Raw genomic sequence first — 12782 nt, 5'->3', positions numbered from 1 at the left:
TTACATGGGAGCGCAAATTACTCGCCACGTTATGAACAAATTTGCGAAGTCCAAATTCGGCAAAAAAATTCGGTTGTATTTTCAGAGTCGAATATTTCGTTTAAGTATTTAGTTAAGACACTTTTATAAATTTTCATAATTTACTTCCCAGCAACCAACCAGCTTTGTGTTTCGCGTCCAGACGTTTCTCGATGTGATAGTATAATATGTTTCTAAAACTGATCTATATTATACGATGTGAATATGCTTAAAATAAAGTAAAATAATGCTTATATATGGAATGTAATACGACAATTGGGTTTATTCTCTTTTTCACATCTATTTTTACAAGTTTTCATAGTACAAGTCAACATTTTGCCGTGTTATTTCGTAAAATGAACCGATGATGCCTCGACCATAGTTCGCACAAGAATGATGACGTCACGTTTTCAAATTTCACTTGGGGCCATACGCCAGCACAGCCGGTTCCAATGGAACCGGTATGGGGAGTGGGGATAATACGCTTTTAATCACTTAGGGCAGGTCTACTAATATTCATATGTCTATGCCTGGCACTAATAAAAACAATCTTTGAAATTTTCATTTCGAGTGTATAAAGTACGAAAAAAACCATTAATTTTTATGTACTTAGTAGATTGTTATCAAGTTTAATTTGTAAAACTCCATTTTATCCAACAGATTGATAAAGCCTTCAGAGGGAGAAATAGCTGTCAAGCATCAATATAATTACACAGCATCTACAAAGAAAACAACAAAAGCTGAAGAAATAAGCAACAAGATCCAGAAAGATATAAAATTATACCTAAACTAAAAATAAGAATAAATGGTTTACGGATAACAAATAATCATATCATGCCCAAAATAAGAATACGCAAGCACTCTTACTGAAGAAATAAAAAAGAAACTAGAGGATTGTGATCCATTAACCCAATGCTACCACTCCTGTAAATTCTATGGAAGAGTTGTATTCAAATCTCTTAATATGTTAAAACCTAGTGGAAATACGATTCTATATTTAATTACTTTATTACTTTAATAAAAAAATCTGTTAAAATTTATTTTTGTTTTATTTATATGTATACACTAGAAATTGATTAAAATTAATTATTCCAACATCTTATATTCCGCTGTCACCTTTAGGTAACCGGATAAATCATCAAAATGATAATTCATCACATCTTTCAAAAGTTATATAAAGTCATGGAAAGTGATGAAACAAAAAATTATATAACTGGCTTATGTAGGTTAGGTTAGGTTTGGTTTAAAAAAATCATTTTCATCGTTTCAAATGACTTTATATCACTTTTTAAAAGTGTGTTGATTTCACATTCATACATCGTCTCACACATACTCTTCTATTATTCTGACTCTTGATATGGCCCGACTCGAGTATCTGATTCACTTGATCATGCCAAAATAATGATTAGGAAAAATTAAGATGACTGGCAAATACACTACATTAAACATTCTGTTGATCTTAAAAAAATGATTAGTTTCTTTGATTGAGAGCCCCACTCTTACCGGTCATTCACTGGGCCGATTCCCCCAATATTGGTGAGTCATATCTTATATCTATGCTTATTTTCGCACTGTAACAATAATCACCTCTTACACTTTCAATAAAAGGTTGAAACCCTCAGTGATGGCCACGGATTAGTGGAGCTCTCATTCAAGGGAAATAAACATTTTTTTGTGAAGTATAAATTATAAAATGGCTATTAACAGTAGTCTTCTATATGAAGAACAAGGTGATCAAATCAACCTTTTTATTACATCAGATGCCAAATTTTGCAAATATCTTATAGCAGAGGTAAAAAACACTACTATTGTGCACCGGTCAGTGAACAAAAAACACTACTATTGTGCAAGGTCAATTAATGAAAACATTAATGAACTCCAGATACAGCTTAACCACTTAAATATAGACTTTGATATAATTATTCTCATGGAATTTTGGTTGTCAAATATTTATTATTTATACTCATTATCTTTCTTCAATTCGACAAAACATGATAGCCAGAACGATGGAGTCGTGGTATTCACAAAAAAAATTTAAAGACAATGTTAGAACATGGATCAAAAATAAGAATAGGGCCTTTACCGGTGCATTCACCCAAATTCGCAGTTATTAAAATAACCACATTATTGAGCGAATACTTCTTAATGCAAGTATAGGTATGTTCAAAGGTATTAGGAAGTAACTTGAAAAAATCTGCCTCAACACAGGCTAGCCTAGTGAGGCGGTATTTGAGAAACCTCAACTAACTGTACTTTTATTTTATTTTTTACCTTCATCATGTAAAAGAACAAAGTTACAAATAAATTTACAATATACATCAAAATATGCATTTTTTGTTGTAATGTGCAAACTTTCTTAAATAAAGACATATATAATTATTATAAATACATTTCCTATCGCGCTTAACAAGTTCACATACGTATTTGTTCTATTTTATATGTTGGTCTATAACTACACGGAGGTACTTTATTTCAGTAGTTTGGTTTAAAATGGTAGATGAGCTATTTTACTTTTTTAACCTTATTATTTATTCTCATTTCTTTACACATACAATACATAATAACACATAGTAAAATATAATATATAATAACAAATAGTATAAACAAGAAATAAAAACCCACGAAGGCACTGCCTGAGTGTGGGTGATATAAAAACGATTACTATATTTTCAAGTACCCAAAGTATAAAATACATAAGTAGAATAATCAAAAAAGTAATTTTGGTTTTTTATTTGTTTTTAGTTATTATAAAACGTAAAGACAAAACAATATGTACCTACTACAGTTTAGAAAGTTACAGCAAGTGAGTTGTAGAAGGATTTTTTACTGTGTATAATTATTTCAATATTTGGGTAAGTTTTGTGTTTATTTATTGAGAAGGGAATATAAATTGTTTTTTGATAATAATTGATAGAGGTTTGCATCAAACGAGTATTTTATGATTGGCAGATATTTTTTTTTGTTTTCCTTTACAATATTCCAGTCCTGATACTTAACTATAATGGCAATGTCATCCGAGTAAGCAATAACGATTCCACTGACGTTTGTTTAAAAATATCGTTAACATACAATATGAAAAGTAATGCACCAATACAGTGCCTTGCGGTATTCCAAAATCACTTTTTACAACTTGTGTTCTATTGTGAAGATTTCAGATTATGGAAAGAGGAAAGGTGGATTTATTATTATTTTGTTTAAATTGACAAATTTAAAAATTATGCAAGATTTGAGTTCAAATTAGACTTAATAGAGATGAGATGAAGGGGTGGGGGAAAATATGAGGCATTCCTATGTTCTTCTTTAATCTTTATAACGTTTTGGTCAAATACACAAAAAGTAAGGGAAAATTGGACTTACATCGGTCACACTGACATGCCCGCAACGCTCTTTTATTGGTTTACCTTTTCAGTAGGAACAACATTATGATTACCTGAAGACATTTTCTTGATAGCCATTGCAGCATGTACTGGTGTTGGTGTTCAATTTGGCAAACGGTAGTTTCTTAATTTACTCCAGAACATGTTGATTGAAGTTTATGAGAGGTTGGAAACTCTGCTCCAAGGGTGTTTTCTCTGCGAGGAACCCGCTCATCTCTCCAGCATAGATCAGGTGGTGCTTGTTCAGATATGCCTCAAATACACAGGCAAAATATGAATTCTCATCGACAGGAGCTTCCGTGGGTGGAATGCAGATCACGCCAAACTTATCTTAATCTTAAAATCTTAAAGAGAGAAAATGATTAGATTAGTGCGGGACATTAAACATCATATTCTGCCCCTATACTGGGCTACTTTAGCGGTATCCGTCCATAGCAGGTTCGGCCATTTCTCGCACAGCCTGTGGACGCCTTTCCTCTGGAATTGCCGTCAGCATTTCATGAGGGAGTAATGTCTTCTGACCTTAATAAAGGTTTGTATATTAGTGACGACCCAGACAGCATAGATAAAATGTACATCTGCAAAGATCTGCGTACACAACGTCAATGTGAACCTGGAACCCGGTTTGATGCTGTTTTCACTCTGATGTTATATTTACTCAGATCTTACGTTACGAGAAAAACAAGACTAAAAAATAATATCAGTACAGATTTTTGGTTTTAAATAATAGTAATACCTGACAACATGGACTGTTCAAATTTATGACCCCAGGAACTTGAGAGTGACTTATTGTTAGTTTTAGGCCTTTCCCCTGGATTATCTGCTGGCCATAAGAGGGACATATCGTCGCATTAATTCGTAGAATGCATAACCACCAAATGTCAAATTTTACATGAGGAACAAAAAACCTCTTTGTGAAAAAAAACAAAGACGGGTCATTGTTTTTATTTATGTTTCGAACATATAATATATTTCGAAAATTATTTTTTATCATTAAATATTTGTAAGTAAGGCTTTCTATTTTGAATCGGAGTTAGGTAGTTTACATAAAAACCGAGAATGTAGATACGTATTTTACAAAAGATACCTACTTTTCTGCGGACAGTTTTAGAAATTTTACATTCACAAAATAAAACACAAAAATACAGAACTGCGGTATTTATTTTATTAAATACTCAGTAACATCCTAATTGACTATTATATTTAGTCTCAGTATGTAAGAATAACAGTATAAATATAATAGTACACAAAGAATAACAGCACAATAATAACTAATACTATGAATAATTTTGAAGTTAAATAATAAGACCTGAAATGATAAATAAAATAAAGCATGTATTCCAATACGTATTAAATTAAGATGAAATTATATTTATAGAAAAAATGAAAAATTATAAAGTTATTTACTAGCAAGCATAAATGAGAATAATTATTATTATATGACGAGACTATTTAGGTGCATTTTTAATGATTTTAATGATGCGGAAGGATATCGTAGAAGGAGTGGTACTCCTTTTCTAATGTCTGTTTTAAGTCTTGTAAATGCTGGTACTTTTCCATCCTGATTTTAATCCTTTCCGTATACAGGGCTGGCAAATCTTTAAATTGGATGCATCGTGTGTTAGGAATTCTTTCCGGTATTGGGTTCTAGTTGCTATGAGTTTGCCTTAATTTGTAATATATTTTTCCTTGGGTATATTTTATAGCTTTTATATCGGTAACAACTGGATCGCCAGCTCTCTTTCCTGGCAGAATAGACTTATAAAATTTCAATGATCTTTCTATGTTTTGTTATAAATATTTCAATTGAAAACTTTATATTATAACTCATAGAAAGATCAATTAAAACATGTTTTTGATTGATCTTTCAATGTTTTGTTATAAATATTTCAATTGAAAACTTAATATTATAACTCATAGAAAGATCAATTAAAACATGTTTTTGATTGATCTTTCAATGTTTTGTTATAAATATTTCACTTGATAAGGAGGTTTTAGGCATGCATTTTTACAAATATTCACGTAATCTCACTCACATTCCTATATCATATTATTATTCTAATCTTATTATAAAATTATAAAAAATATTTTTTACACATTACTTATAAAACATAGTAGGTACCGCTTATTACTCTCGCTTAGGTGTATAGTAATTTTAATCAGTTATACAGGGTGTATCGGCACTAACCCGACAAACTTTAACCAGCTATTCCTTAGCACATTTGGAGTAAAAAATGTTATGGGCACTTTGCTATCCGGTAGCATTTTTATTTCAATTAAAAACAAAAAAAATAAAAATTTCCACACTACATCACTGTCATTGGTATTGCTTTTCGTGTTCAACAGCTGTTATAAGCAAGTATGTCGAAAAGCGTCTTCGCACTTTTGCACACACTAAATAATAATAGTTAAAAATGAGACGAATGGTGCCGTGCCATTTCGTTGTGATTGTAAAAGTGCGCCAATATAGGTACACACGTGCATTATTAAACGGAATTCGAATAAAATATTGCCAGATGGGTTTTCAAACTTTGACAAAGGATAAAACAGTGGTGACATGTGGCGAAAATATGAATAGTAAATTTTTTATTGAAAAAAAACGTTACCGGACAGCAAAGTGCACATAAGATTTTTTACTCCAAATATGCTAAGGAATAGCTGGTTAAAGTTTGTCGGGTACGTGCCGATACACCCTGTATTGATGTTATTTTGTTCATATTTTTCAATCAATTTTCCGTTTTCAGGTTATCGAGAAGGATATTGTAAGGACAGGTTGTTTCAAATTTGAACTTTAACAATTCATCAAATTTCAACCTTCATTTTTGAGTTCTGTGAAAGTCCTATTCAAGTTCGGTTATTATATCAGTTTTGTCAAGAAACTAGCCAATAATGATATAAGAACAGAACTTGAATAAATCAACTTTGAAATTTGAAGAATTGTTAAAATTTTCCGAAACAAACCTTCCTAAGTGTACATCTATAAATAACACACGGGATCTGATTTAACAAGAAATTTATTCTTCATATTCTGCATTTCAGCGCCCTTGAGGTGATTTTGCAAAAAAACGGCGCTATACAAATCACCCAAATATTAATTTTATTATTATAATTAGTTGTATTACCTTTTGTGGTGTTCGTGTGCTTGTGACATTTTTATAAATGTTTCGTTCACCTTAGTCCATTTTGTATTTCAGTAATTTTTAGTAATGGTTTCAGTCGGCTTATCTTGTCAGGGCCAGTGTTACCAACGAAGGCGATTTATCGCCATTTAGGCTACTCAGAAGGAGGATCGGTGACGAAAAAGTCCAAAAGGCGACTGGTTAGCCTATTAGGCTACCCCAGAGACAGATTCTTAATTTCAATGGAAAAATGTTTTCAGAGACAAATTTTTCAAAATGGAATTCCGTAGCCACCCCCCCCCCATGGATTTCAAAATTGTTGTGGGGAATCACATAATGTTTTTGGCTGTGCGGAATTTTTTTTCAGCAGTTCTGTAACAACCCCCCCCCATGGATTTGAAATTTAGGCTACTAAATGTTTGAAAAACGGCGACATTAGGCCAAGATCCGTTGGCAACAGTGGTCAGGGCTCCTACTGGAGAGCAACTTGTCTAGTAAAGTGTAATATCTCTTAAAGCGAGCTTAGGAAGAAGCTGATATTCCGGACATGTGACAGATATTTACGTTTATCAAGAGCCGATAACATGAATAAACCACTCACCCGACTCTGGCCGACAAGATAAGCTGAAATAAACCAACTCCTAAATAAATGAGCCGAGTGCCGAATGATAGCACTACTAATAAAATTCCGGCCCGCGACAGATATTTACGTTTATCGAGAGTCGACAATAAGCCGAATGATACCATTACTAAAAAATACTCCCATTATAAACATCCATATTCCATAAAAACGAAAATACCCTTATTAAATAAAAAGGGTTTTTGCAGATGGCCACACCACCATCGAAATAATCGGGGATAAATTCACGACTCGACAGTCTTTTCTTCTGTCTTCAAAAGTTAGAAAATTGAACTGTTTTCTAAATTTTTAGTTTGTATGTACAAATATAACGTAATTATTTTGTAGTTAGTGTGGTTTGAAGTTCGAGTTCAAGCCATAATAAAGTTAGTGCCTAGATTTTCATCAGCCCGAAAATTATTGTTGATTTCGCAAAACGGGGAAAATGGAATCGGGAACTTATCCAAATGCCGATGAACTGCAAAACGGACTCGCCAAACTCTCCGAACCGAAAAAGATCGGATTTTATAGCATCGGACCGCAACAAGATTACCTGAATGATTTTTCCCAGCTGAAATACGTCAACCATACTTTTGTCGAAACTGGTGTCGTTTTTGACTTAGACCATTATGCATCTAGCTCAGAGGCGCGAGATCGGTGTTACCGTTACTAAACCAAAAGCTACACAGGTTTTTTTAAAACATAACAGAGATTGCTTAGATGTGCTGGATTCTAGTGACATATCTCGCGGTTAAGTGCCTTTTGTGGCAAACCAATGTCTTTTTCGGAGGATCAGTTGTACTCCACACAAGAAGGACATACCTTACAGGATAAGTGCTTGCCTTTTCCGAGGGGTCTTGTATATGTCCCACTTATGGCCCAAAGAAAATCCGGAGGACTGGCCTTAAATATCGTAAAAGCACTTGTTGCTAAGCACCCGGGGGCACAAATATCAACAGTACATGCTGTCAGGTATTATTGTTACATTTAACCAAAAACATGATTATAACTTGTATTTTTTACTCTCCTTTTTTCATAACGGGAAGTTTTAGGTCTGCCTAAATATAATTTCAAACATGTGATTTGGAGACAACACAAAACCTCCTGCAATAGCCTGTTGTGTACGCAGATCTGTATAGATATACAACTTACTTATATGTGCAGTCCGGGTCGTCGTTAATATATACACATGTATTAATGTCAGAAGACCGACTTCCGCATGAAATACTGGCGGAAATTCCAGAGGGAAGGCGTCTAGAGGCTGTGCGAGGAGTGACCGGGCCTGCAATGGACGGATGACGCTGAAGTAGCCCAGTACAAAATTATTAAAAAAAATATGATGTTTAACGTCCCGCAATAACTAAGTCATTTTTTTCTCTTTAAGATGATCCAACGGGGAAGCCAGACACGAAAGTTCCTGTCGATGAAGATTCATACTTCGCCTGTGTATTTGAGGCATATCTGAACAAGCATCGCCTGGTCTACACTGGAAATATGTGTGGAATCCTTACGGAGGGAACCTCCCTTGCCAAAGGGGAAGGCTTCCTGCCTCATAAACACTCCAACCAAGATGTCCCGGAGGAAATTAGGAAACTGCCGTTTGTCAAAATAAACACCTTCAGCAGTATAAATGATGTATGGCAAGAAAATTTCTTCAGGTAAACTTAACATTATTCCCAATGGAAGTGCGTTGTGCCCAAAACTCAATTTTTCCTTACTTCTGGCGAAATTGATAATCAATTACACTGGCCTATCTTGGGTGTAGAAGTCCAAATGTCTCAAGTTAATTTGTTTTCCTTCAAATTGGCATAGATTATACTTCCAGGGGTTGGGTAGTTACTTGGCTGAGTGACCGATGATAAAATGTCGAAGAATTTTTTTTGGTTTGGTTTTGAAGAAAAATATATTTTTTTAAATAAAAAAATCATCTAAAAATGTGACTATTTACCTTTTTTACTATAAATAATGCTAGGAATCACTGGCTTGTACATAGATATATATATAAATCCCGCTACCGATGTGGCGACCTTTCACTTCGCATCCTTTTGACTACCTCCGCTTATGGTAGGTTTAGAAACGCTGTGAATGTTCACTTATATATAGTTATAGAATAAAGTAATAAACAATAAAACAAAATTATGAATAAAGTAATAAACAAGTAGCTCATTTTCCATTATCTTCTCTCCAGATGGAAAAAAGGACTGTTCCGGCTAAAAATGAAATTTCATTTTTAACGTATTTTTTTTTCAAAATCACTCTCCATGCATTTTTTCCTACCCATTTTTGCAAACGAAAAGTTATTGGCGGCCGCTGATTCTCCCCGCCCCCCATCAGCTCCTTGCATACAAAGAGTAGAAGGAGAAAAATCATCATTATTCCTATTTAGCAAATCGTAAGCATTTTCAATAAATATATCTGGTCCCTTATCTTCCTGGATTCAGCACGCAAAAAGCAATAGCTTCATCAAAATCATCATCTGCGCTTCAACCATTGGAGAAATCAGGCTTCCACTAGGTATCGCATTGACTCCTGATAGTCTCTTTCATTTTCCCTCCGGGGTTCAGTATCGACACCGTCAAGCCACATGCGCATGCTTACGAGACAAGTTTTTGTATTCAAGCCCTAATTCCTTAAGCAGACATAAAAAGAAGTATTCTCTTTGAATGTCAGTTGGACCTTCTATCCTTCTAAGTATAAGAATAATACATACTATGTTGGCATATACTCGTAAGTTATTTTAAGTTAAAAATCCATTTAATGAAAGTACAAATATATACCTCTGCACCATCCGGAGCTTAGTTTCTCACCACTTAATACAAATGCGCATTTTCATTTTCACGATACTCCAATACGGAAAAAACAAAAATGTATTTTTTAAAAAGTTTTTTAATTATCTTATAAGATACTAATTGCTTTGCGCATTAAGTACAAGTTTTTACCATACAAAGAAAGAATTGTATATGTTTTTGATTGCAGAAATGTAAACAAGTAATGTATTAAGTTTTTTGCAAACCCTCTGATTGCTTTATTATTTTTTTTAAATATGCAGGTTTGTGTAAGATATATCTGTAGGGAGATATCTATTTATTTTCCCTGTGTTTTACTCCGATCCAAAAGCCATTTACTGGAGCAAAATTAAAAGAACCATTATAAATCTTCATGGGATTTGAAGTCTTGGCGGAAGGCACCAGGGTGAACTTCTGCAGCAACTGGAAGATAAGGGCCTTGCTTTCCATCAGGGCGAACCTGGAACCTGGAAAACAGACGAGAAGTTCATGTAAGAATCAATTTTTGCTCATATGAATTAGCATCCCGTAAAATAATGACCAAGTGTGAAAATATGTTAAGCCTGCACAAAGTTTACCTTGTATTGTAAAACTTCGAACAAGCCTATATCAGAAATATCTATAATCTGAGTAGGTACATCATCTTGTATGAATATTCGAAAGGTAGTGACAAATAGGAGAGAACCATGGCGGATCTGAAAAGTTTTCTTTGTAATATTATCAAACTCTTACCAATACAATTCCTAGGTCCCATTCCGAATGGCAGGTAGGTCAGTGGGTTGATGGAGTCTACCTTGTTTACCTTGTTTATCCAACTTTTTTTTCCAATTTTTTGCCTTTAATGGCGTAGGAATAAAAATCTTCACAAGTCTTCACGCTAATTTTAATAGAATATTATTGCTGTGTTTTTTTGTACATGGAAAAAAATATCATCTCCAACTTTAGCCAGCCACTCCAGTAATTGCATTTTTAAGAAATGATTGAACTTAATTTTCGTCAATTTTTTTTCAGAATCCAATATTTGACTCCGATATGTCAAAGAAAGATCAACTGTATGTAATATTTAGTTCTGCGTACCGTTAGAATAAAATTTAAGTTATTCACAATGATTCACTGTCAATTTAAATTAACATCTGAAACTCAATTATTATGTAATTAGTCGCAGAACAGGGGTACACTGATATTCGGGCGCGCAACTATGCTGCTGTATCTAGGCGAGTTTGAAGGCGTGCGAAATCAGGTTGTTTGTGAACTTTTTGTACAAAAAAGTATTTTTAAAAATCACTTAAGATATTCTTTAAGATACGTGGTTTATTTAAATAACTGAAAAATATATTTTTTTCATAAATTATAACTGTTGCCTTGGTTCAAAGTTTGAATTTTTTTCCAATTTTTTGCCTTTGATGGAGTATATTACGCTAATTTTAAAATGATATTATTGCTGTGTCTTTTTTGTATACGGGAAAAAAATATCACCACCAACTTTAGCCAGCCACTCCAGTAATTGCATTTTTAAAAAATGATTGTACTTAATTTTCGTCATTTTTTTTCCATAATCCAATATTTGACTCCGATGTGTCAAAGAAAGATCAACTGTATGTAATATTTAGTTCCGCGTACCGTTAGAATAAAATTTCAGTTATTCACAATTATTCACAATTATTCGATGTCAATTAAAATTAACATCTGAAACTCAATTATTATGTAATTAGTTGCAGAACAGGGGTACACTGATATTCGGGCTGATATTATTATTATAATGTATAAAATTGTTCACTGTTTTTTTATTATCTGTTTTCTTAAAGAATTATAATCTATAAAATAAAAACTTAGCGCCCAAGTTACACGGTACTTTTTATAAAAGCATTAAAATCATTATCAACATTTCAACTAATAAGAATTAACAAAAAAGAAGTGGTATTTCTTTTTAATACTTAAAAAAAACATCAATGATGCCAAATGGTCGAACGCCGAGAGCAATGTCGCGCCAAATCATCAAAATTGGCCACTGTGCGGCAGCTTGAATTCCTTTTTAGCCAGGGTCACTTGTGGAAGGTTTGTCGTAATTTCCTGCAATATTAGACAAGATATTTTACGTTTATATTCAGTATTAAGAGAATTCATGTTCACTGAAACTCTTTCCTTAATGTGTGTGCAGTGGCGGATCCAGGGGGGGGGGTCACGGTGGTCATGACCCCCCCCCTGGGCCCCAGCCCAGGGGGGGTCATGACTACCTAGGTCCTGGGCCCATCCAGGACCTAGGTGGACCACTAATTAAAATTGTTAAACATAATGTTTTTATATATTTTTTGTCACAATATAAATTTTATTTAAGTACTTTCAATATTTAATTAATTTAATATAATACTTTGTTTGACGGCAAACGCATTATTCGGGAACGAACGCATCGAAAATTCGAATGTTACCGCGTCACCGCGCACCGCCACCGGCGCGCGCTTCGGCCGCCACCTTTCATATTATTATGACACATTTCGTGTAACCACGTGTGACGCTTGCGCGCGCTTTGTTTCGACTAACGTCTAGCGTCTAGCAAAACCTAACCTCAATCGGAACGACTAAACTTTATTAATAAAGTGTTTACTTTTATTTGTTTACTAAGTTAAAAAAAAATAAGTTCCAGTATAAGTAATAGTGTTCTTAAAAATTTTTGCTGCAAATTCAATTCATTACAAGAAATGGTAAGTAATCTAATCAGTTTCATAATTATGCCAGTGTATGTGTGTTTAAACTCAAATGTTATTTGTTAATGTTCTAAGGCTGGGGTTAGACTCGTAAGTTTTTTTCCTGTAAATCGCTCTTGAAGGCGAGTTTGGCCAAATTCCCAATGTAAACGACACCAAAA

The sequence above is a fragment of the Hesperophylax consimilis genome, chromosome 27, assembly GCF_061612785.1.
Source record: "Hesperophylax consimilis isolate HC1 chromosome 27, BYU_Hcon_1.0, whole genome shotgun sequence".
NCBI lineage: Eukaryota > Metazoa > Arthropoda > Insecta > Trichoptera > Limnephilidae > Hesperophylax > Hesperophylax consimilis.
The sequence above is the reverse complement of the archived record's forward strand: the minus strand, read 5'-3'. Positions refer to the sequence as shown.